Below are 24,494 nucleotides of genomic sequence, written 5' to 3'. Positions count from 1 at the left end.
AGAGGCACCATTCCAATTGCTTCCTCTGTTTTTCAATACAACATTCACTTCTGGGAGGTTTTTTTTGGTTGTTGTTCATTCATTTAGTTTTGACATTTGAGGATGGAGACCCTATTTTTTTAGGGATACTATCAAGTTTGATAGATAGAGCCTATCCTTTGATTCACATGTAGACAGTGTTCAGGTCTTTTCCATGTGTCCAGCATAAGCAAATAACATAGTGGAGCAATCCAGGCAGAAAAGATTAAATCCAGAATGTAGGAGTGTTTTGAATCCTCCCTGCTAAGGACAGAACAAAGAAGCATCCTGCAAAGATCCAAAGAGAGATTCAGGTTAATGTGTGTGTGTGTATGTGTCTGTGTGCACATGCATATGTGTGTATATATATTTCTAGATATTTACATTGTATATATATTATATATATTTCTATACATATGCCTATATATTTTTTTAAGATCTATATTATTCCTTTCTAAAGGTCGTTCTTATCTAAATTTTGGCTTATAATTGAGTTTTTAGTGTTGAAATTTACCACATGACTTATATTTTCAAGATCCAATGGGAAGACTGTGTAGCCAAAGAGGAATAATAAACCTATTGCATTTCACACTAGAAAAGACCTGTCTGGGTGCTGCTAAAATATTTTATTGATATGCTAATACAGAGCTATTAAATTTTACTCATTAAAATAATCCAACCTTGAGTGAATGACCTACTAGTGCTAATGTTAATCCTTTTAATTTGACAGAGTTCAGCAACAACTGATAAATTGTGGGAAAGGAGAAAAGAATAAAAGCATTGAGCTACTTTATTTCCAGATTTGTTAATTTAATTTCTGGTTTTTAATTAGTCTCTTATACTATACATGCAGACGTCTGGTTAATACTGGAAGCTAATGATAATAAGGGAAAGTTTTTACATGTAATGAAGTTCCTAAAGGTACTGCTAAAGTATATGGGTGATGGGAGGTCCAGAACCTTAGGGAATATGGGAGATAGGCTCTGATGAGAAAATGTTGGGAGTTAGAGAAGTGCTTTCCCAGTAGATGGAAGATGGATCTAGACCCAGTGGACTTCAGGAAGCTTGAAGCATATAAACCTAATAAATCCCCAAATGGGCATAGTGAGATAGCTATAGTTAATCTGCGTTTTGAAGGCATTCATTGAGTATTTGATCTGCAGTCTTCTCCAGTAATAACTATTGCTCCATATCTGATAAATTTATCCATGGGTTTTCCACAGGGAAGTGGAATAAATGATAAATAATTTTAACCCAGCAGTTTGCTTTATTATATTAAAACAAAGTGACATCATTAGTAAGAGATTGTTGATTTCTGGATTATTGGTTGCTTACACTGACCATGATTTTCTAGGATTTTGAAATGAATTATGAATTATCTCTGAAAATTGGCAGGATATGGATTTTTTAAAAAACTGTCTTTCCTGCTATCCTAGTTTTCCATATTACAATAAGGGAGGGGGGAGTTGAAAGGTTACGGTAGCTGTCCCAAACTGCCTTTCCTAACCTAATATAGCACAATTTGTAGAGCATGGTCTGTCTTTATTAAAATCCCTAGAATAAAATAGGATATGGATTTTGAAAAGAAATTGTATTTTTTATTGTTCATTCCATGCCAGTCACTTTCAAGTTTATTGTATTTCTGAATTGCATTTGTTAGCTATTCTATATTAGCTAATTTAATAAATTTAGTGGATTAGTTAAACTGAAATATAATCATTGCAGTTTAGTCATCATATTGTCTGCAGTTTCAAGCATAGTAATATTTGTACAGTATGAAAAAGCTATCAGATGACTCCTTAGATTATCTACTTTGAAGAGATTTATTACATTTACAACTACATTGCTTATAATATCAACATTAAATTAATTTATTTCAAATTCTCAGAAATTGATATATGTATAAAATATAATTTTTGTTTCTAAGCATTTAATATAGATACTAACTCTACAAAAGCAAAAGTACTTCCGGCAAATACTTAGTTCATGCCATAATATAATATTTCAACCTAGTTTTCATTTAGGCATTAACTCAATCAGTGATTATATTTTTGAGAGCCTACTCTATGTCACTGACTTTTTTAGACACCAGTGATACAGGGGTAAAACCAAACCCTACCGTAATACTAGAGTTCATATTCCAGTAGGAGTTAGAGAGATAGACAGTAAGCAGCAGCAACAACAACAAATACATAACATCTCAGGTGCTGTCAGAATGTGTAGTGTCAGAGTTCCCGTCATGGCTCAGTGGTTGACGAATCTGACTAGGAACCATGAGGTGGTGGGTTCAGTTCCCTGGCCTTGCTCAGTGGGTTAAGGATCTGGTGTTGCCGTGAGCTGTGGTGTAGGTCGCAGAGGCGGCTCGGATCTGATGTTGCTGTGGCTCTGGTGTAGGCGGGTGGCTGCAGCTCCGATTCAGCCCCTAGCCTGGGAACCTCCATATGCCGCAAGAGTGGCCCTAGAAAAGGCAAAAAGACCAAAAAAAAAAAAAAGAAGAAGAAGAAGAAGAATGTGTAGTGTCATGAAAAAATGGAAGCAGGATGGTGATTGAAATGGGATGGTGTTTTTTCTTGAGACTTGAAGGAGTGAAAGAGCACAGGGAAGAGGTGGACTTACTGTGAAGCAACTGTTGCTTAAGTTTCGGGAATTTTTACTTGATAGAGTCTCTTTGGGAGTTAATGGGAGATGCTGGGCCCTGTAGATTGTTCTTACGGCAAGAAAGAAGTGGATTGGTATCACGAAGTATGTGTATGTAAGCATTTTTTTTTTTTCTTAGAATGCTTAAGATACCTCCAGTGAAAGTGAATGATTACTCCATGGTAATCTTTGGAGCTCTAATGATTTGCTATAGTTTCAGTTCCCTTTCTAAATAACTGTTAATCTAATTTTGCGGTTTTTCTTTTTTTTTCCCTGACATAGTATATCAACTTCAGGTCCTTACCAACTTTTATTTACTCCAGACATGGGAATCACAAGGCAAGAGGGTTAGCAGACAGTGGGGACAACAAGGAGACTAGTGTGTATGTGTAGAGCTCAGCCCCTCAGGTAGGTGATAGGCATAAGGTCGGGGTCGGGAGAATGACAGTCTTCTTTAAGAACTTCGTAATTAAGTTGTAAAGCCAATTAAAATTCAGATCAGAGGAATTACTGGATCTGATTTATATTTTAGCGAGATTCTTTTAAAAGAATTACTTTACTGCTTTGTGGCGTTCAAGTAAAAAGAGGCAAGAGTAGAAGCAAGGATATCTGGTAGGAGGATATCAGGAATCTCACCAAAAGTTGATGGTGGTTGGGGTTATAAGGTGGTAAAAACAATGCCAGGATTTGGGATATAGTTTTAAAGCAGAGCTGAGAACACTTGAAAATGGATTAGATATAATTAATAAGGGAAAAAAAACAGTCAAGGAACATGTCATTGTTTTTGGTTTGAATAATGAATGGATGGTGATGTTCTTTACTGAGTTAGCAATTTGACTCAAGAGTTTGAGATATAAAGTTCAAGATGATAACCATATGGAGATGTAAGTAGATAATCATGTCATTTAATCCTCAGTGCATCCCTATTCTTTAGGTATCAAAACAGTTTAGAAAATAAATGATGTAGTTGTTATCCGATATTGTCTATCAGTGTGTGGCAATTCTGTTACCAAACACAGGTTCCTGTACCCAGTACAAAGTGAGGCCAAACAAACCAAAACATCAGAATATCGGAGAAAAGTTTATTATAGGGCCAAGCAAGGAGATGAAGGCTCCTGACCCCCTCAAAGCCCAAACTCCTATAAGGGTTTCAGCAAAGCACTTTTAAAGGTAAGATGAGGGAAGGACGTGGTTAGTTGTTGCAAACATCTTGGTGTTAGAATCCTTTGTTCTCACAGCTCTCCACATAGGGTGGATCAAGATGGTCCTGTAAGCTTCCAATAAGAAAAATGTTTCTGCAACTTTTTATCTTTATATAAATGGACTCTTAAAGGTCAGAGCCTCAAGAATAGGCTATCCTGTGTATTTCAGACCATAGGCAATATTCTTTTACAAAAGATTCTGAGCCAGCATGACTAAGCACAAGCCACTGAGCACAAAGGTTAAAGTAAAAGGAACAGAGCTAGTATGAACCAGATTTGTTCTTCTCCATTGCAGTTTTAAGACTTTAACTTAGATCTTGATATCTGATCTCTTGTTGTTCCCATTGTATTACCCTTCTTCACATTTTCATTCTTCTTTTTTCTCTTCCTCTCTCTCCTTTTTTAAAAATTAATTAATTCATTCACTTATTCATTCAGTATATACTTACTGAACCACTCTCCAGTGCTAGGTATTGGGGTTACAGTCATGAGCAAGGTCTCAGTCTTCACCTCATTTAAAAATCATAATAACTTTGTGTGTGTGTGTATTATATATATATGTATATATATAATATATATATTGAAGCACAGAAGAAATAGAACCCAGTTAAGCTAATAACAATATTTCCTTGAGTCTAAGTAAGCATAAATTATAGAAAATTGAATTCATACTGACTTTCTGGGGAAAAAGGAGACTACTAAAATTAACATAAATTTCAATTTTAAGACACTGACTTTGGGTAGAACATATAAAGATATATCTTAGAATTCAGAAAATATAGTTAATATAGTTAACATTTATTGGGCCCTTATATTCTAAGCCTTGGCATGCTTTATTTCATTTAATCAGCACAACAAGCCTTTGAGGTAGCTTCTGTTGTTATTATTATTTCACAAACGAGGCAACTAGGCAAGAAGAGGCTGTGTCAAGTGGCAAAGCTAGAAACCAAACCCAAAATATCTGATTAAAAGAGGAAATTTAATCATCTTGCCAAACTAACTTTGAGTCGAGTCTTGGGTTCTAGCCCAGATTTGATTTCTGAATTTGATATTTCTAAAGTTCTCATTCAGACCTTGGCATTCTCATCAGTGAAGTTGGATTTGAACGTCTCTGTGTATCTTATATGCTTAAATGTAGTAATAATAATTACTACATTTTATTATAAGATAAACTCATTTTGAAAAATGACTGGACAATAATTCTCATTTATTCAGTACCTACTATGTGCCAGCTTGTTAAGGGATTCATATAGTTTATATACTTCAGTAATCACAATGGCCCTACAAGGTCAGATTTGTTATATGTGTTATGAATTAAGAAACAAATAATTTGCTGAAGGTCAAATAGCAAGTTTTGAAACTGGACCTAACCCAGTTCTGAATCCAAATCCCATAGACTTTATACCACTTCAGTTTCTCTTCAGAAAAGTAGGGATTATCTTAAAAGAACAAACTCCAAAAAATGTCAACTCTCAGGAAAAAACAAGACATTTTTGGAAGTGTTGAGTCTAGTTAGCAGAAAAGGGTGTTAAAATGTTGAAGTTGTTTGCCACAACTTCAGCCTAGGGAGAGAATCTCATGTAACTTAATGTCTTTGGCATGCTTTTTGTAGGCAAGATTCATTCATTAGTAGAATCTAAAAATCTCTAATTTTCCTTTTCTGGATAGTTCAAATAAATAGAATTATACAATATTAACTTCCTTAGGAAGTTTAGCTGTCATTAATGTCATATTGTGTAAATAATCTTGCAGACATCAAAATGTTTAGGAAAACAGTCTTACTCTGAGCCTTCTTGGAAGTCTACATGACAAATTTAATTGCCTAAGGAACCACTTATGAGCATGAGGTATACTGATATTTATGTACATCAGTATTCCTAACTTGAAGCATAAACAAAACAAGAAAGATAGTTTAATGATCCTCACCACCCAATACCTAGCTTCGACAGTTATCAGTATATTGCCAGTCTTGGTTCATGTATAACTCCCTACAACCTTCCCCCTACTGTTTTGGTTTTTCAAAGCTTTATTGGGGCATAATTTACAATCCATTAATTAATCCATTGTAAATTTATAATTCAGTGATTTCCAGTAATTTATGAAATTGTGCAACCAGCCCCACAGTCCTGTGAACACTGCTGTTACCTGAAAAAATTACCTCATGTCAGAGTTCCCGTCGTGGCACAGTGGTTAACGAATCCAACTAGGAACCATGGGGTTGTGGGTTCGATCCCTGGCCTTGCTCAGTGGGTTGACATCTGGCATTGCCATGAGCTGTGGTGTGGATTGCAGACTCGGCTCGGATCCCGAGTTGCTGTGGCTCTGGCATAGGCTCATGGCTATGGCTCTGATTGGACCCCTCGCCTGGGAATCTCCATATGCCATGAAAGCAGCCCTAGAAAAGGCAAAAAGATAAAAAATGACCTCATGTCCATTTGTTTTTAGTCTAACTCTTACATCAAGCCCCAGGAAACCATGAATCTGCTTTCTGTATCTAGAATTTTGCCTTTCTTGGACATTTCGTATAAATAGAATCATCCAATATTTGTTCTTTGCATCTCGTTTCTTTCACTGAGAAAATGCAATTAAGATTCCATTCATATTTTGACATGTGTCAGTATTTCGTTTGCTTTTATTGCTGAATAGCATTGCATTGTATGGATACCGTATTGCATTATATGCATTATATGGATACCAGATTTGGTTTGTCAGTTCAGAACTTGATGGACATTTGAATTGTTTTCAGTTTTTGGCTAAGAACCTTTGAGACTGTAAGTCTTTGTATAGATGTAAGTTATTTCTCTGTGTTATGTACATAGTCATGTAATTGTCAGGTTAATATAATAAGTTTATGTTCATTTTTTTATGTATCTACCAAACTCTTTTCAAAATGGCTATACTATTTTACATTCCTACTAGCAGTTAATTAGTCTATTCATTTACATTTCCATATAAATTTTAGAAATAGCTTATTTGTATCTGAAATTTTTTTCATAGATTTTTGATTGAAATAGCATTAAATTCAGAGGTCATTTTGGGGAGAATTGACATGATAACTATATTGATTCTTCCAATGCATAAAGTATATTTCTTCACTTATTTAGATCATTTTTTATTTATTTCATAAGTGTTTTGCAGTTTTCAGCACACAGATCAAACTCATGTCTTGTTATATTTATACCTAAGTATTTCATTTTTGAGGAGTGCTGTTGAAAATGGTATTTAAAATTTAAAAGTTTTGGAAATTTAGAGTTTCAGTTGTTCATTGCTAGCACAGAAAGAGGATTGAGTTTTCTGTTCTGATCTTGTATCCTACAACTTTGCAAAAACTCACTGATTAGTATGGGAACTTTTTTTTTTTTTGGGTAGAATTCTTAGGATTTTTTTACATAGACTTTCATGGCATCTCTGAATAGGAATGGTTTAATTTCTTCCTTTCTAGTTTTGTATGTTTTGTATTTATTTTCATGTTTTATTACATTGTCTAGAATTGCCTTATGATGTTGAATAGGAGTGAATAGCATGGACGTCTTTGTCTGGTTCCTGATCTTAGGGCAAAGCAAAAAAATATGATATTACCTGTTGCTATTTTGTTTATTTTTTTGTTGCTTTTTTTTGTAGATGCCTTTTTATTAAACTGAGTGAATTATTTTCTGTTTCTAACTTGCTGAGAGTATTTGACATGGATGGATATTTAATTCTGTCAAATGCTTTCTCTGTTTCAGTTAATATTATTACTAGTTTAGTCTTTACACTGTTTTTATGGTGGATAATGCTGGTTTATTTTCACATCTTAAACCAGCCTTGTATTCCTGGGATGTCCTCTTTATGGTTGTGGTACTTTTCTTTCTTTTCTAACATTGCTTGATTTATTTACTCATGTTTTATTGCAGATTTTTTTTTTTTTTTTTTTTTTTGTCTTTTTGCCTTTTCTAGGGCTGCTCCCGTGGCATATGGAGATTCCCAGATCAGGGGTATAATTGGAGCTGTAGCCACCAGAGCCACAGCAACATGGGATCCGAGCCATGTCTGCATCCTACACCAGAGCTCACAGCAATGCTGGATTCTTAACCCACTGAGCAAGGCCAGGGATCGAACCGGCAACCCCATGGTTCCTAGTCGGATTTGTTAACCACTGCGCCATGACGGGAACTCCTTATTGAGGATTTTTGTATCATCTTGGCATTGGTGACTGTTGGTTTCTTTCCTTTGATGGTTGGATTTTCGTGATTTTTTCATATGAAGAGTAATTTTGGGTTGTATCCTATATTTTTAAATGTTACAAGACTCTATTCTTGTTTAAAACTTACTGAGGATGCAAACTCTTGCTTTTGGAATGAATTAACAATGAGATCCTGCTGTGTAGCACTGAGAACTATGTCTAGATACTTACAATGGAGCGTGACAATGGGAGAAAAAATTAAGTATACATGTATATGTAACTGGGTTCCCATGCTGTACAATGGGAAAAAAAATGTGTTGGCGGAAATAACAATAGGAAAATTAAAAAAAAAAAACAAAAAGCTTATTGAGAATGTTGAAATTTTTGTTTGTACCCACTTGGGTACAAACAGCAAGTTTTAAATAGTTGTGGTTTCAATATCAGTTCTATTTTCAAAGCTTTTGCAGTGTTATTTGGATCTATTTTGTGGGTGCACTATTGCATGGTCATTGCAGGGTTTGGGCAGTGGATGTGTCCTATAGTTCAGTTCTTAGTCTCTGTTTTGCTAATTTGGGTTAGACCCTTGCATACAAAATTTGGAGTTGAGTCCGGAAGTCATTAACAATTTCTTTTTTTTTTGGGTCTTTTTGCCATTTCTTGGGCCACTCCCGCGGCATATGGAGGTTCCCAGGTTAGGGGTCTAATCAGAGCTGTAGCTGCCAGCCAAAGCCAGAGGCACAGCAAAGCAGAATCCATGCTGCGTCTGCAACCTACACCACGGCTCAGGGCAACGCCGGATCGTTAACCCACTGAGCATAGGCAGGGATCGAACCTTTAACCTCATGGTTCCTAGTTGGATTCCTTAACCACTGTGCCACGACAGGAACTCCCAGAAGTCGTGAACAACTTAATGGGGTTGCTTTCTGGAGTCCTTACCTCTCTGTGATTTCCCTGGTACATATTGGTTTCTGGGTTTCCCTTCTCAGTGTTCAGGCCAGAAATCTGTGACTATTGTTAACCTACTCTTCTGTAGACATTCTGAAACACAGCTACATTTTAGGCTAATAAGCAGGAGGAGGACAGAGAGAACAGTCTAACTTCTCATTCTTACCCTAAAGCAAGAGGACTGAGAGTTCCCATCATGGCTCAGTGGTTAAGGAATCCGACTAGGACACATGAGGTTGTGGGTTCATTCCCTGGCCTTGCTCAGTGGGTTAAGGATCCAGCGTTGCTGTGAGCTGTGCTGTAGGTCGCAGATGCAGCTCAGATCCCAAATTGCTATGGCTCTGGTGTAGGCCGGTGGCTACAGCTCCAATTAGACCCCTAGCCTGGGAATTGCCACGGGCAACCCTAGAAAAGGCAAAAAGACCAAAAAAAAAAAAAGCAAGAGGGCTCTATTATTTTTGGGACCATGTCTCTTCTAACTGGAGACGTTACCCCCCACTCATAGTAGTGGGGCTTGTAAACCCATGCTGCCTTGATTAGGGCTGTGACAGGATTGCCTTGGAGCTGTTTAAGCAGAGCCAGGGCCTACATAAGATTGGTGTGTGTATGTATCATGGTGCTGGTGAATGACATACGCCTTCTGCTGGTGTTACGATATGTAGCTGTGTGCACAGGTGCTGAGGTCAAGGGCACATATGCCATGATCTTCTGCCATAATTCTTTCTCTTGTGGTTTTGATTTCCATTTCTCCATTGACTAATGATGTTAAACATATATGTGTGTGTGTATCTATATATTTTTTTTTTTGCTATGCCTGTGGCATGTGGAAGTTCCCAAGCCAGGGATTGAACCTATACTGCTGCAGTGACAAAACTGGATCCTTAACTCACTGTGCCACAAGAGAACTCCTTTAAGCATCTTTTTATTGGCTATGTATATGTCTTCTTTAGGGAAATCTCCACTTAAATCCTTTCCCTATTTTTAAATTGCTTGTCATTTTTTTTATTGAGGTATATGGGTATCTTATATATTCTGGATATAAGTTCTTTATTAGATACTTGATTTGCAGATACTTTCTGCCATTTTATAGGTTTTTCTTTTTCTTTCTTTCTCTGATTCTCTTTTCTTTCTCTTTATCTGTTTTTCTCTTCCTCCCAACCTCCCTCCCACTTTTCCTTCCTCCCTCCTTTCCTTCCTTCCTTTCTTTGCCTTTGGCATGTGGAAGTTTCTGGGCCTGGGGGCAAACCAGCAATGACCCAGGATGCTGCACTGACAATATTGTATTCTTAACTCACTGAACCACAAGGGAACTCTAGGGTTTTTATTTTCTTGATGGGATTTTATGGTATCATTTAATCACTTTTTCTAAAAAACTATTGCATAGACTAAGGTCATGAAGATTTGCCTTAATTTTTTTTTTTTTTTTTTTTTTTTTTTAGGGCCACACATGGGGCATATGGAGGTTCCCAGGCTAGGGGTAAAATTGGAGCTGTAGCTGCCGGCCTACGCCACAGCCACAGCAATGCAGGATCCCAGCCGCATCTGTGACCTACATCACAGCTCATGGTAATGCTGGATCCTTAACCCACTGAGCAGGGCCTGGGATCGAACCTGCATCCTCATGGATCCCACTGAGCTATGACGGGAACTCCCTGCCCTAATGTTTTTTAGTAACAGTTTTATAGTTTTAGGTTTTACATTTTAATTGGAGAGCAATTCTGAGCTAGTTTTTTATAAGATGTAAGGTAAGGGTCCAACTTCCTTTTTTGTATGCAGCTGTCTTTGCATCATTTGTTAAAAAAAACAGACTATTCCTTCTGCCGTTGAATTGTCTTGACACCTCTGTAAGAAATCAACTGACTAGGAGTTCCCATCGTGGCACAGCGGATACCAATCCACCTATGAACTATGAGGTTACGGGTTTGATCCCTGCCCTCACTCAGTGGACTGAGGATCCGGTGATGCCATGAGCTGTGGTGTAGGTTGAAGATGTGGCTTGGATCTGGCATCGCTGTGGCTGTGACTGTGGCTGTGGCCAGCAGCTGCAGCTCCGATTTGACCCCTAGCTTGGAAATCTCCATATACCATGGGAGCAGGGCTGAAAAGACAAGACAAAAAAAAAAAAAAAAATCGACCAACTATAAATGTGATGGTTTATTTCTGGGCCCTAAATTTTATTTCATTGATCACATATATATTATTATACCAGTACAACACTAACTTAATTACTATAGCTTTGTACCAAGTTTTGAAATTGAGAAATGTGAGTTTTTTTAACTTTGTTCTTTTTTTCAAAATTGTTTTAGTGAGAATGTGTTTTTATCCTAGGATAATATATATTTAAGATTTGAGGTTTAGGAGTTCCCTACGTGGCTTAGCAGTTAACAAACCCAATTAGGATCCGTGAGGATGTAGGTTTGATCCTGGCCTTGCCCAGTGGGTTAAGGTTCCGGCATTGCCAAGAGCTGTGGAGGAGGTCACAGATGCAGCTCGGTTCTCATATTGCTGTGGCTGTGGCGTGGGCCTGCAGCTGTAGCTCCTATTCGACTCCTAGCCTGGGAACTTCCATATGCCACGGGTATGGCCCTAAAATTGAAAAGAATAAATAAATAAATAAATAAATACATTTGAAGTTTAAATAAATGACAGGCTTGGATATTTGTGATTTTTATTTAGGCTGTACATTTTTTTTTTAATCTCATGTTTTTCTCAAACAAATAGATCCAAATGCTATTTATACCGTTAAAAATGTGCTTTGCTTGCTCCATATGCCATAGCAATTTTGGGCCCACCTACTTTACTCTTAACCTGCTAATTTCCATTCTTGCCCAACACACTATCTTTGGATTCATCTGCCATTCTCGTCAGCTACAGACGAATTTTTCAAATTGAGCTTTTCTTCGTCATCCTCGTCATCATCATCATCATCTTCTTCTTCTTTTTTTTTTTTGCTTTTTAGGGCCACACTCATGGCACATGGAGATTCCCAGGCTAGGGGTCTAATCGTAGCTACAGCTGCTGGACTACACCACAGCCACAGCAACTCAGGATCCGAGCTGCATCTTCAACCTACACTACAGCTCACAGCAATGCCAGATCCTTAACTCACTGATCGAGGCCAGGGATCGAACCCTCATCCTCATGGTTCCTAGTTGGATTCATTTCTGCTGTGCCCCGACGGGAACTCCAAATTGAGCTTTTCAACACACTCAATCTCTGTATCCTTCTGTGAGCTTTGTGTACACTTCTGCTGAAATAAGATCATGTCCCACCTTGGGACCATGCCCTGGCATCATAGGAACTCTCTGGACAGAATTCTAAGTTACATAATATTGCTATTCTTCTTTGTGGCTTTATGCCTAAGTCCCAGATACTGATTGGACATTTAACTCCAAACAGTGAGGAAATTTTTTTTTTTTTTTTTTTGTATTGAATCAGCACGGTCCTCTATGTGACTATGCAGAGATGCCATATTTAGAGCTTCTTTTTGGGTTAGATAGGCTAATTTAATAGATTTATGCTAAGCAGTTAAGCCCTTTACATGAAGTAGCTAATAGTGCTTTCAAGTCTCTGGATCGTTATTTTGACTTTGATTTTGAAACCAACAATACTCAATCAGTTTTAATCCATTTTCAATGGAATGGTAAAAAAATGATGGAAAACAGATATTTTAGTTCACTTGGAAGCATGTGTGTAGATTCAAGCTAAATGATGGCTCTGTAACCTGAAAACAAAAAGGCAGTTGCTCTCACTTATTGATGCAACATATTCACAGGAGGCAATCCCACCACTGGAGAGAATGCACATATTTATAAAGCTACAGAAACCGAAGCTTATTGCTTTGTAGGTAAGAACCCATGGGACTTGGAGAGATTTAATTAATATTCAGACTATAAACATGCTCTGTGCCAATTTTAGGTTATATTTATATTTTAGGTTATATTTATATTTTAGGTTGATTGTCCAAGAAGTACGAGGTTCAAAACTTGTACCAGGATGTTTCAATGTTTCTTTCGAAATCTGGAATCCCAGTTGCTTATTGTTTATAGAGGTCAGTGGTGTTGTTTTTGGAAATGGGGATGGAAAATTCTCCATAATTCCAGAAGGTCAGTTCAGGCTCTCCCTAAATGTTGTTTGAGAGCCCACATTTTGAATTAATTGCATGAGTAACCATTTTGATTGTGCCAGGGTCAGGATGTTTTTACCTGGCCCAGAACCTCTTGGATGGGCTTGTCTGGCCACATATAACTAATCTTTTTAAGTGAACTTACCTGCCCCATCCTTGAATCTTGAAGACTGAACTGAAAAAATGGTCTAGGCAGTAGTTGTATAACCCTGTTTCCAATATTTACCAAGAGAGAAGTGTTACATGCCCTCGCAAGTCTGACTTTAGAGGTTAACACACCTGGTTCTTTTTGCTTCCCTTCAACCAAGCTCTTTAAATGCTTTCTCCAGAGAGCCTATGCCCATGCTGTACTAGCCATTCTTTGCCTTTTTCTCTGTTCATTTTTGTTTTTTAAAAAAATAAAGTTTTATCCCTTGAATAGAATAATCCCCAAAGTCTCGAGAGTTCTAGCTCTCTCATTGTTACTCTGATTCTGATTTGACACGTCTGGCTTTTACTCCTTTGTATCCTTTCTCTCCATTTTAGAAATACTGCAGTGATTACAAACACAGAGTAAGCCTCCTTAGGGGAACTGACTCAACAACTCTGCAAAGATTAAAGGTTACCTCCTCCTTCATTGTGACCAGGGCAGCTCAGATTATCTGTCCACAGGGAAGGCCCTGGCTGGCTGGGAGCTCTATTGGGCATGCCAGTCAGTATTGGTTATACTAAATCATCACTCTCTTCTTAAGGTATGTCAACAGATTTTCCCTAGGGATTTAGTTAACATTTATACAACACCCACAGCATGCAAAGCATGGTATTGGACATGGGAAAAGAAGGCAGAGAATCCCAAAGAATGGCTCTTGCCCTTCAGAAGCTTGTTAATTGAGAAAGAGATAAGTGTATTAGTCAGGGTTCTATGGAGAAACAGAACCAATAGGAGATTGGTCGGTCGGTCTGTCTGTCTGTCTGTCTATCTATCTATCTATCTATCTATCTATCTATCTATCTATCTATCGTTGGTGCTTGGACAACATGGAAATTAAGGGTACTGACCCCTTGCAGAACCTGTGGGTCTGTGTATGTAGGTTCCACCAACTCTGGATCCAACTACAGTAGTCCTAATGATGTAAGAGTTTTAACTAGAGAAACAACCCCCTGCTGAAGCAGAAGCTTCAGTGCTTGTCTGCAGCTTTGCTCACCACATATCACCTTTCTTGTAATCTTGTAGCAACTCTGTACCTTATGTTCTTGCTGGCAGCCCTGCTAACAGTGCTCCAAGTATTGTTTATCAGCTTCGCTTTGTAATCTTGTTTGCTCAGCTCCTTAGGCAGGAACTCTGTCTGCTCCAGGAAGGGGGAGGGCTGGGACTGCTTGCAGGGGAAAACCTTAAGACCTGGAAGTCTGTGTTGTATAAAAGCTACCCAGAACAAGGACCTGGCCTCTGACTCTGGAGGCGACTCCTTTGAGCCCACACTGGTGCTGAATAAACCTGGCTATTCCACATCTCCAAGTGTTCCTTGTCTCTTTCTGCTGCCACAGTTTCTGCAACACTATTGTATGTACTAGTGAAAAAAAATCCACATATAAGTGGACCCACGCAGTTCAAACATGAGTTCAAGAGTCAGGCGTGCATATGTGTGTTTATGTGTGTGGGGGGGTGGTGTCCACCTAGGATAAGCTCTATTTTTATTAACTCAAGGTTAATTTTTTAGACCTCTTAATTTGCGAGATCCCTCCACATTTGCAATATAATGTACTATTATCATGAGAGTGATATCATATATTCACAGAACCTACCAACACTCAAGGGGGGAATTATACAGGGATATACACTAGGGGCTGAGAATCTTGGTAGTCATCCTAGAATTCTCCCTACTGCAATATGTTATCAGTCATTCCAAAGTGATCCTCTGACCTTGAGGTTAAGAAACAATTTAGCTTCTCCAAGGGCCTTTTATATGTATTTTCTATGAGAGTAATAATGATTATAGTCCTGGAGTTTGCAGAGAGAATAGGTAACTGACTCTATCTGTGGGTCCAGAGTATGTTCAGTTAATGGGAATACAATTTGTAGGCCATTTTTGGGGATTAAAAAAGGTGTGATAAAAATGACCTTTTGATCTCTTTAAGAGGGGAACCTAGGGGTCTGAAATATAATTTAGAAGCTATTTAAATGGTGTGCCTCTGGAGAATCATGGCTGTACTTGAAATCACTGGGAAGAAAAAGGTAAGGTTAAACATAAAAGACATTTTAAAATTAAATCTATATACATTGGGAAGAGGTTGGATTTTGAGAGAGTATAGGAAAGTGAAGAGAAATAGGAAATGTCTCTAGTGGTATAAAGCAATGAAGATGGGGATACTGAATTTTTTTCATTTAATGAATCTTTGGAGGACTCTTACTTGCAAAATAGTGTGGGGGGGATATAAGGATTTGGTTTCTCTTTTCATGAGCTTAGAATATTGTAGTTAGAGAGTAGATGAGAAGTCCCTGGTATCAAATACAATAGAAAGATGAGGATGGAAAAGAGATGTAGGTTATGAGCATCGGTATTCTCAGTGATGTGGCTAGAAGTACAGAAGACACATCTCAAAAGGTAGTGGACAGAACTGAGTATATCCATTTGAAAAGCAAAACTGCAAAATCAGTGGAACAGAAATAAGTATTATATGGAAGTCAGTAAAAGCAAATAATCTCCTTTCAGTTTAGAAACAACTCAGTATATTTAAATGACACCATTTTTGTTGTTGTTAATGATAAAGTCTCTAAAGTAATTTGAACTTGGATTTAAACATGCATCCATGGTAATAGGACTCCTGTTATTCTCCAAAGAGTGCAGATGTTCATCACTGTTTGGAATGGCTGATGGGGAAGTAGCCTTAGAAGTCTTTTCGGCTACTCTGTCACTTTTGGTCAGATGCCTCTAGAGGAAGGAAGCTCACAATTTTCAAGGTAGACCATTTTGTTATTCTGTTGTCTTCATTCCTGACTTAAGAAACTTTACAGCAGAAAATTTCCCTATTGAATATATCTGCACTAAACTAGGAGGAAGGATTCTAGGGGTCCATCTTTGGGAAAAATATTCGTTAGAACACCCTTCCTGGGGGAGTTGGGAACAAAACTGAAGTGGCTATCCATTTAAGGATAGTGGCTTGTCCAATCCAAGGATCTCTGCTCCTTGTCATAGACTTTAATCAAACAAGAATATTATTTAGGATGTTGATCTCTTCCTTCTTATCCTCAGTGTATGGAACTTGTTGGACTCCATCTCTTAATGACCACCAGTGGTCTCATTTCCTAAATGTGGATGATAGCTACAGGAATCTTATAATTTACATTTTATCTGATGGTCCTAATTTTATTTTATTTATTTTATTTTTATTTTTTGTCTTTTTTCCTTTTCTAGGACCACACTGCAGCATATGGAGGTTCCCAGGCTAGGGGTCTAATCAGAGCTGTAGCCGCCGGCCTACACCAGAGCCACAGCAACACGGGTTCTGGGCCTCATCTGGACCTACACCACAGCTCACAGCAATGCTGGCTCCTTAACCCACTGAGTGAGGCCAGGGATCGAACCTGCAACCTCATGGTTCCTAGTCAGATTCGTTAACCACTGTGCCATGACGGGAACTCCTGATGGTCCTAATTTTAAATTCCCACTTTTCCAACTGCTTTTCCTCTCCATGTGACCTGTGCATAATGCTAATGCTAACCTAAAGAATATATATTTTTATGTTCTGTATCACTTTGTATGTCTGTTTTACGTGAAATTTCACTTTGTGAAATTGAATGCCATAATCATATATAAAATGTACCACACTCAAAGTTATTCATAGAAAACCTCTCTAAAAATAAAAACACACCATTTTATTTTGCAGATTTTTCAGAGTTGCTGGGTACTTTAGCTTAATTAATGTCAGTTAATCTAAAATGGGTAAAAAAATCAAGTGAAAAATGACAGGGCATAAGAATAAGATTCTGAAGTACTGTTTATTATCATTATTATGTAGTGATATTTTGCTAAATTTTATATGGAATAAAATGTGTCTTGTACAACATATATCAGAACACCAGTGCAGTTTTGGGATTACTGTAGAGAATCATGACTTGGAAAATGTACTCTAGGAGTTCCCATTGTGGTTCAGCAGGTAACAAACCCAACTTATATTCACAAGAATGCAGGTTTAACTCCTGGCCCCACTCAGGGTTAAGGATCTTGTGTTGCTGTGGTATAGGCCAGCAGCTGCAGCTCTGATTAGACCCCTGGCCTAGGAGCTTCCACATGCTTCAGGTGAGGCCTTGAAAAGAAAAAAGAAAAAAAAAAAAAAAGAAAAAGAAAAGAAGATGTATTCTAGCAAGAACCAGTGGATTACAAACTGATTAGTACCAAGGATTATTGCTTATATCCCACAACTAAATTATATAGCCTACTAAATTATAATCTCCCAAAGACAAGGGTCATACCATATTTAACTTTATTTCTTTTATGGAACCCAGACATTGTGATTTCAGGAATTACTAAAAAAAAAATCATTGAATTATTTGTTCATCCCAAAAGTCAAATTTTCACTTCCCTTGAAGAACATCATGAGGTAAAAGATTATATTTTAGCCGTACATAATTCCTTCCTGAAAATGGAAGGCATAGCCTAGTAGGGTTCTAGATCAAAGCATAGTAAGGACCTTCATGTTTGAATCAGGAGGAATTCTAGCTTGTGTGTTCTTTCTTTAGGGGCAGTAAAATAATGTTGCTGAGCCTCCAGATTTCAAAGGAGATAGGAGCTGAGTGGGACATAATGGGATGCTCTTCTCTGTCCACAAAGACTCCAGTTATTAGCTTTTGACTGGCTTACAAATCCCATCCCATGCTCTTACTCTGCCACTGTCTCTTCTGCCTCAAAGGCTGTTACTCTAAATTCTTGCCTTATTGTAATCCTTATCTCAGTTCAAAAGTGACTTTCTCAAAAAGGCATTTTCTAAAAATCCTAATAAAGTAGTGCTGCCCACCTCTGCCTGTTCTCTACCTGTTCCAACTCTTTCCTGTTCTGATTTAGAAAGGAAAGTGTGTCTGACTCCAGACATGGAAAATCATTGTCTAAAGAACATGATTTTGACTCTCCATCCAGGGAGCTCAGTGAATTCCAAAGAATTTTTCCAGTGTCATCAATTGACCCTGGCAAGGATGGAAGAGCGTGGATGTTATAGGCAACCCATCATCACCTGGACAAAACCTTCTATTCCATTTTATTCTTTCATTGTCTTTGTGGTTCTATTCCTATGGAAATTCATTATTAATTATTTTCTTCTTTAATATTGATGTTTCCTTGACAGATAACCACGAGAGATATCTTGCCTCTTGCAGTATTGAATATCCATTGTCTAAAATGGTGCCCAGCACATGTAAATACTGAAAATATTTGTGCGGTATTGTTGAATGATGATGTGGCCCCATTAAGAAAGGGTTACATATGTGAGTACTATTTCACATGACAGGTATACATACTTCTTAGGCTAGTACCTGATACATACTAGGCAAGCTATAAATGTTTGGTGTTTCTCCAGCCTTCTTTATGAGGGAGGGCCAATGATCTCTTTGCAAGTGCTACTTGAGCAGCATTTAAATTCAGGTATCATAAAGTTGGTTGTGCTTTTTTTACCTAATTATTTAAACACAGGTAGTCCTCAACTAAGATCCTGCTAACTCTTTCTCCATTCTTGGCAGGTACCTATCTTTGTAATGATTCTTTGACTATATTTTGCAACTCAGAGATTTTACTAAGTTCGAGTATCCTTTGTCCATAATTAGCATTTGTTAATGATAATGTTGTTAAACTTTAAAGTTAGGTTGACAAGAATGAGTTTTGTCTTAATCAGATAGTCTTATGACCATTATATTTCATATACTTTATAGTGTTACTCAGATAAGAATGTGTATTTACGTATATAATGAGTAGATTGACTTATCTGCTATATCAAAAGAATTATATATCAGTGTTTATTGGCTCTATCTCCAAAAATTAAGCCATCCTAATGTTTTCTAACAATGAAATCTATTAATTAGGTCAGCTGCACACAGCTTGGTTAAACTTGCATATAATAAACTTATTGCCCATTGATTCCTTCTTTTAATTCAGAAAGGGAGCTGCCTCAGACTCCAGATCTGGAAAATCTTCACTAAGAAAAGCTGATTTTTGACTTATAATCTAGGGAGTTTCATGAATTTCAGAGGTTTTTTTCCCTAATATCATTAATTCAACTTGATTGGCCAAGAAGAAAACGTGTGGATGATATAGGCAACATCACCAACCTGGATAAAACCTGAAGAGTTATTCTACTTAATTAGAGAAATCCAAGTTCTGGCTGTGCACAATGAGCAGGAAACACCATTGTTACCCTAGCCCCTTCTGTTTTTCTCTCCCTTTTCTCTCCTTTTTATCTTAAAGAGCCCTTTGAAACGTTTCTGTGCAGGCTTCTACCTCCTATGTTTGTGTGCTCTAGCCATTGCTAGCAGTTGCAGCCTTGTTCTTCCTGCAGTTTGGGGACTTGCATATCTTTGCTTCTACAAGGAAAAGCGTCATGATTTCTTTTTTTAGCAACTGCATACTTGGAACTTAGACTACAGTCAGTCTCCCTGATGTGTGGAAGTAAAGGGAGTAATAAATCCACTACTTCAATCCTATAGGGCTATAGCATCAGGGCAAAAGTGATGTCAGGTTGAAAGGCAAAATCTATAATTTATTATTGTATGAAGTGGTAGATCATCTGAAACTCACATATAGGGATTGCTTATATAGCTCAATTTTCTTTCTTTTTTTTTTTAGGGCCTCACTCATGGCATATGGAAGTTCCCAGACTATGGATCTAATCAGAACTGTAGCTGCTGGCCTGCTCCACAGCCACAGCAACACAGGATCCAAGCTGCATCTGCGACCTGTACCACAGCTCATGGCAATGCTGAATCCTTAACCCACTGAGCAAGGCCAGGGATTGAACCCATGTCCTCATGGAAACTAGTTGGGTTTGTTACCACTGAGCCATGATGGGAATTTCTTTCCTTTTTTTTTTAATGGCTGCACCTGTGGCATATGGGAGTTTCTGGGCCAGGGGTTGAGTTGGAGCTATAGCTGAGGCCTATGCCACAGCCACAGTAACACCAGATTTGGGCAGCATTTATGACTTAAGCTGCAGCTTGTGGCAGTGCTGGATCCTTAACCCACTGAGTGAGGCCAATAATTGAACCTGCCTCTTCACAGAGACAATGTCAGGTCCTTCCTTACCCACTGAGCCACAACAGGAACTCCTAGCTCAATTTTCGTAATGCAGCTTGGCTGTAACAGGATTGAATAATCAAGGCTCATAACTTGCATTCTGAGTACCAGTGTAGGTTATTACTTGAACATGTTTGGAAATTAACATTACTCCTGGAGAAAGGGGAATGGTGGAGCTGTTGAGTTCTTTCTTTTCTTTGAGTGGGTCTGGGCATTGTTTTTTGAAACATTAAATGATGATAAAGTGCAAAAAGCTTGTGCTAATGAGTGGCTTGGAGATGGGAAAGGAGGGACTCCCAATATGGGCCACAGATAGATGTGCATTTGCTGAGGGGTGTTTTGATTCTATAGCTGTAAATAAATCCTCCTGCTAGAAAAGTGAAACTTATATCAATGGTTTGAAATCCTTTACTCCCTAGTCCTTTCTGACATTTATTAAAAAAAAATAATGCATTAAGTCCCTGTATGCCCAGCCCCAGGGACATACTGGTAAACTAAAAGTTAATTATATTCAAACAGAATTTTTGGTAGGCCATGCTATTTTACTTTTGTTTTGTTTTTGCTGTTTAGGGCCACACCTTTGGTATATGGAAGTTCTCAGGCTAGGGGTCAAATCATAGCTGCAGCTGCTGGCTTGTACCACAGCCACGTTGGATCTGAGTCATGTCTGTGACCTATAGCACAGCTCATGGCAATACTGGATCCTTAACCTACTGAGTGAGGCCAGGGATTGAACCTGCATTCTCATGGATACTAGTTGGGTTCATAACCTGCTGAGCCACAGTGGGAACTCCAAGTCCGTGCTATTTTAAGACTGAGTTTATTTAGGGATAGGATTGTTTTTTTCTTTTTTGGCTTCCCTGTGGCATATGAGTTCTGGGACAGAAATCTGATTTGAGCTGCAGTTGCAGACTAAGCTGCAGCTGTGGCAACACTGGATCCCACCATGCTGGCCAGTGATCAAACCTGCGTCCCAGTGTTCCCAAGATGCTATTGAGCCACAGTGGGAACTCAGGAGATTGTTTTGTGGCGCAATTTTTTCATTACAGCAGAAGAGACTGTGTCTCTAATTCTGAAGCTCCCCTAATGCATTCTGGTTTCCTGTGCTTCCTCTATTTTTCATTCCTCTACCTTTAATATGTGTAGTTGACAAGCATCGAGTAGGCATTCACCATGGTCTAGAACTATGAAAATTTCTGGAGTGAAGGAGCTCACAGTGAATTCATACTATAAGTAATAAATAGTGAATTACACCATGATGTGATCAATGCAGGTTATTGATGTCTGCCTAGAGTCCTTCAGAGGGTAAACTACAGAGGCAGGATAGCTGCAAAGGAATATCACCAACACAAATGAGATAATGTTTAAACTATAGGTTTGTTTTGGGAATTGAGTGAGATAGACTCTCTAGAACATTAAGCACACAGCAGTCTTTCACATCTGTTAGTTATTATGATGATGAGTTAATTTTGCTTCCAAATAATTTTTGGGCTATAGAAACTTTATTTAAAAATTTCTTATCATCCCTAGAATGTTGAACAACTGTCCGTCTTCTTTACTCTCTCATTTAAAAAATAATTCCTTCTCTATTTTTCTTTTTTCCCCCCACCCTTGAATACTTGTCTATCACCTTGGCTAATTTAAAACAAAAGATCTAAGGCAAGAATGAGGTGGGAAATGGAAATCAGAGGATTGCAGTTCTACGCACATTTTTGCCTATCCACAGAGATTAGAAATCACATACAGAAAAGTGCCCATAGAATGTGAATGTTTCTCTTATGCTGTATCTGAGAATAATAAGATCTGTCAGTGGGGACTGGCTTGGGTTTTCCACCCCATGAATAGAAAGCCTGGGTAAACATGGTTCTCAGCATATCTGCAGTTCTTGAATGGGAAGACAGCTAGTGGGTTTAGAATAATAGAGGTAATTTGTACTTACAGGCATTTTGGGGAAAGGTATTATAATATTGAAATGCAACAAAACATTTTTTGAAGGATTAAAAAATGTAAGGATAGCAGTGTACATGCAAGACATAAGTAGATACCATCTTTGAAAAATAATTACAGTGATAATAAAATGCCTGAAAATGAGCACATACAGCTGCAATCTTACTGTATTTTTATGACATTTAATATTCCATTTATCTAAAGAATTAAAGATGGTTAAGGGGCAGTATTGTATAGAGGTTAAAGATATAGACAAAATCTGTCATTAGTTATGTGATCAAGCATCAGCTTCTTCACTCTAAAATGAGAGCAAATCAGTTAACATATCACAGAATGCTGTGAGGATAAATTTGAAAACGCTCTGAATATGTTATTGGCAGACAGTAAACACTTAGCAATTTTCTGTTATCAAATGATTAGGTAGCATGTGTAATTATTGAGTAACATTGGAACATGATGTAGAGCGCCCATATCTAAAGGCACAGGTGTTACCTTATTGTAATAATGTTCTGTTTTGCTTTTCAGCCATTTTGAGGATAAGGAATATAACTATGATAATGTTTCTGCATAACTTTTTAGTTTGAGAAGCTCTTTGTTTTTTGGCTATTTGGATGTGTTTGAAGAGTTGAGGTGGGCGATTGGGGCATGGCTTTGCCCATTACTTCTACTACAGAAGTCTCACCTGTCATTCAGATCCTGTTACTCATTTGGGTCTGTTATAAAATCAACACTCCCTCTGCAATATGCCTCAGAGGAGACGAAGCCAAAAGAAACACAAGCTGCCTGCCCAAATATGGGGCTTGACCTGGCATCTGCACAGAGGAAATTTTTGTTTGAAGCAGGCTTTAGTGGCAGTGTATCATTGGGTCATGTTCTGCAAAACTACTTGGGATCTGAGCTGGAAGCCTGTGCCACAACTGTCTACCTGATAAAGTAGTTGGATGTGTTTATCAGGACAGAGGTCTCTAGTTTGTGTCATTCTTTATAGGTGAGATGGCATTATATAGGAGAGAAGCTTCTAGAAGTGGTATTTCTGGAAGTAAGTGACCAGAAGTCTAAAAGGAAAGGATGAATCCTAGTTGATAAATTGAAAACAATCTCTGAGAACTTTGTTGTTGCTTCAGATTGATCTGGCCTGGTTTTCATAATGCTGTAAAACTTCCAGTTCATCTTTCACTGTCAATTAGCTGTGGCCTGCCCACATTTATTATCAGAAGTGCCACCATCCTCTATTTTACAAGGACTTGGAGTAACTAGTGCCATTAGATCTAAGTGCTTATAGGAGTGGAGCTCTTCTAAGTGCTCATGGGAGTGGACTCTACTCTGGGCTAATATGATGAGGTGGGGTGGCTGCTGAGATTGTGGAATGTGTTTAAGCACCATGTTTTCAGAACAAGTCCTATGAGATTTTAATTTCTCCAGATTCAGATTCTCAGTAAATTTTACTGAACTGACTTGTCAAGTCATTCAAAAAATAAATTGCTCATAATGTTTTCCATATATTTTCTTGTGGTTCCCTGAATCAGTCAGATTAGTTGACTTTGTTATGGAAAAGGCACAGTGGCAGTTGGCTTATGGCAGTCAAGTGGAAAAAGAAAAGAGCAGAGGAGTCCAAACCTCATTTTCTGTGTTAGGACAATACAGGTTTTAATACTGACTTTATTTATTTTGAAAAGATAACTTGAGTAAGGAAATATTTGAAAAAATATGTAACAGTGCTTTATGCTAAGGCAGGATATTTCCAAAATGGAACTTAGGTTGGTAAGAATTGGATTGAAGTTTTAAATTTGCAATCATCTGGATAAAAAGTAGAGTTGAAGCTGTAGGAGTAAAGGAGGTTCTGCAGAAGAAAGAGATTTGTTTATGTGTGTGTGTTTTGAGAGAGAGTCGGGGGGGGGAGGGAGAGGAAGAGAGCGAGAAGGAGGGAAAGGAAGAGAGCAAGTTGATAAATGAGAGGAGAGAGATAGATACAATTTAGACAAGAAAAAATGAGAAGAATACCCTTTTTATCTCATGGGATGGAACCCAGCGGCTGGTTACCCTGATTTTAGATACTCAGTTCCCATCCCTGTCTCCAAAGGGAAGATTTACCTCTCTGCAGCTATTTTTGGAGCTTCTCATTCCCCATCCCCATGAATATGATTAAAAAGCTCATAGTAATTATATAACTGTGGTACCAAAAAGAAGTCCAGAAATATAAGAAT

General features: G+C 38.0%; 1 long non-coding RNA gene across 1 annotated transcript in view; it reads left to right on the top strand.

Annotated features, from left to right (window-relative positions):
• The first annotated feature begins 241 nt into the window (after positions 1-241).
• The window catches only part of LOC110260035 (uncharacterized), a 1,001,533-nt gene continuing 977,280 nt past the window's right edge, over positions 242-24,494 (top strand). The window contains exon 1 of the long non-coding RNA XR_014842312.1: positions 242-332. This is a non-coding gene — a long non-coding RNA (uncharacterized LOC110260035). The remainder of the gene's footprint in view (positions 333-24,494) is intronic.

The sequence above is a fragment of the Sus scrofa genome, chromosome 3 (genome assembly GCF_054392235.1).
Source record: "Sus scrofa isolate SSC_HxYL_T2T_F1_AM1 chromosome 3, Sscrofa_HxYL_maternal_Yorkshire_Landrace_v2.0, whole genome shotgun sequence".
Classification (NCBI taxonomy): Eukaryota; Metazoa; Chordata; class Mammalia; order Artiodactyla; family Suidae; genus Sus; species Sus scrofa.
Note: the sequence above shows the minus strand (reverse complement) of the source record. Positions and strands in the feature narration are given on the sequence as shown.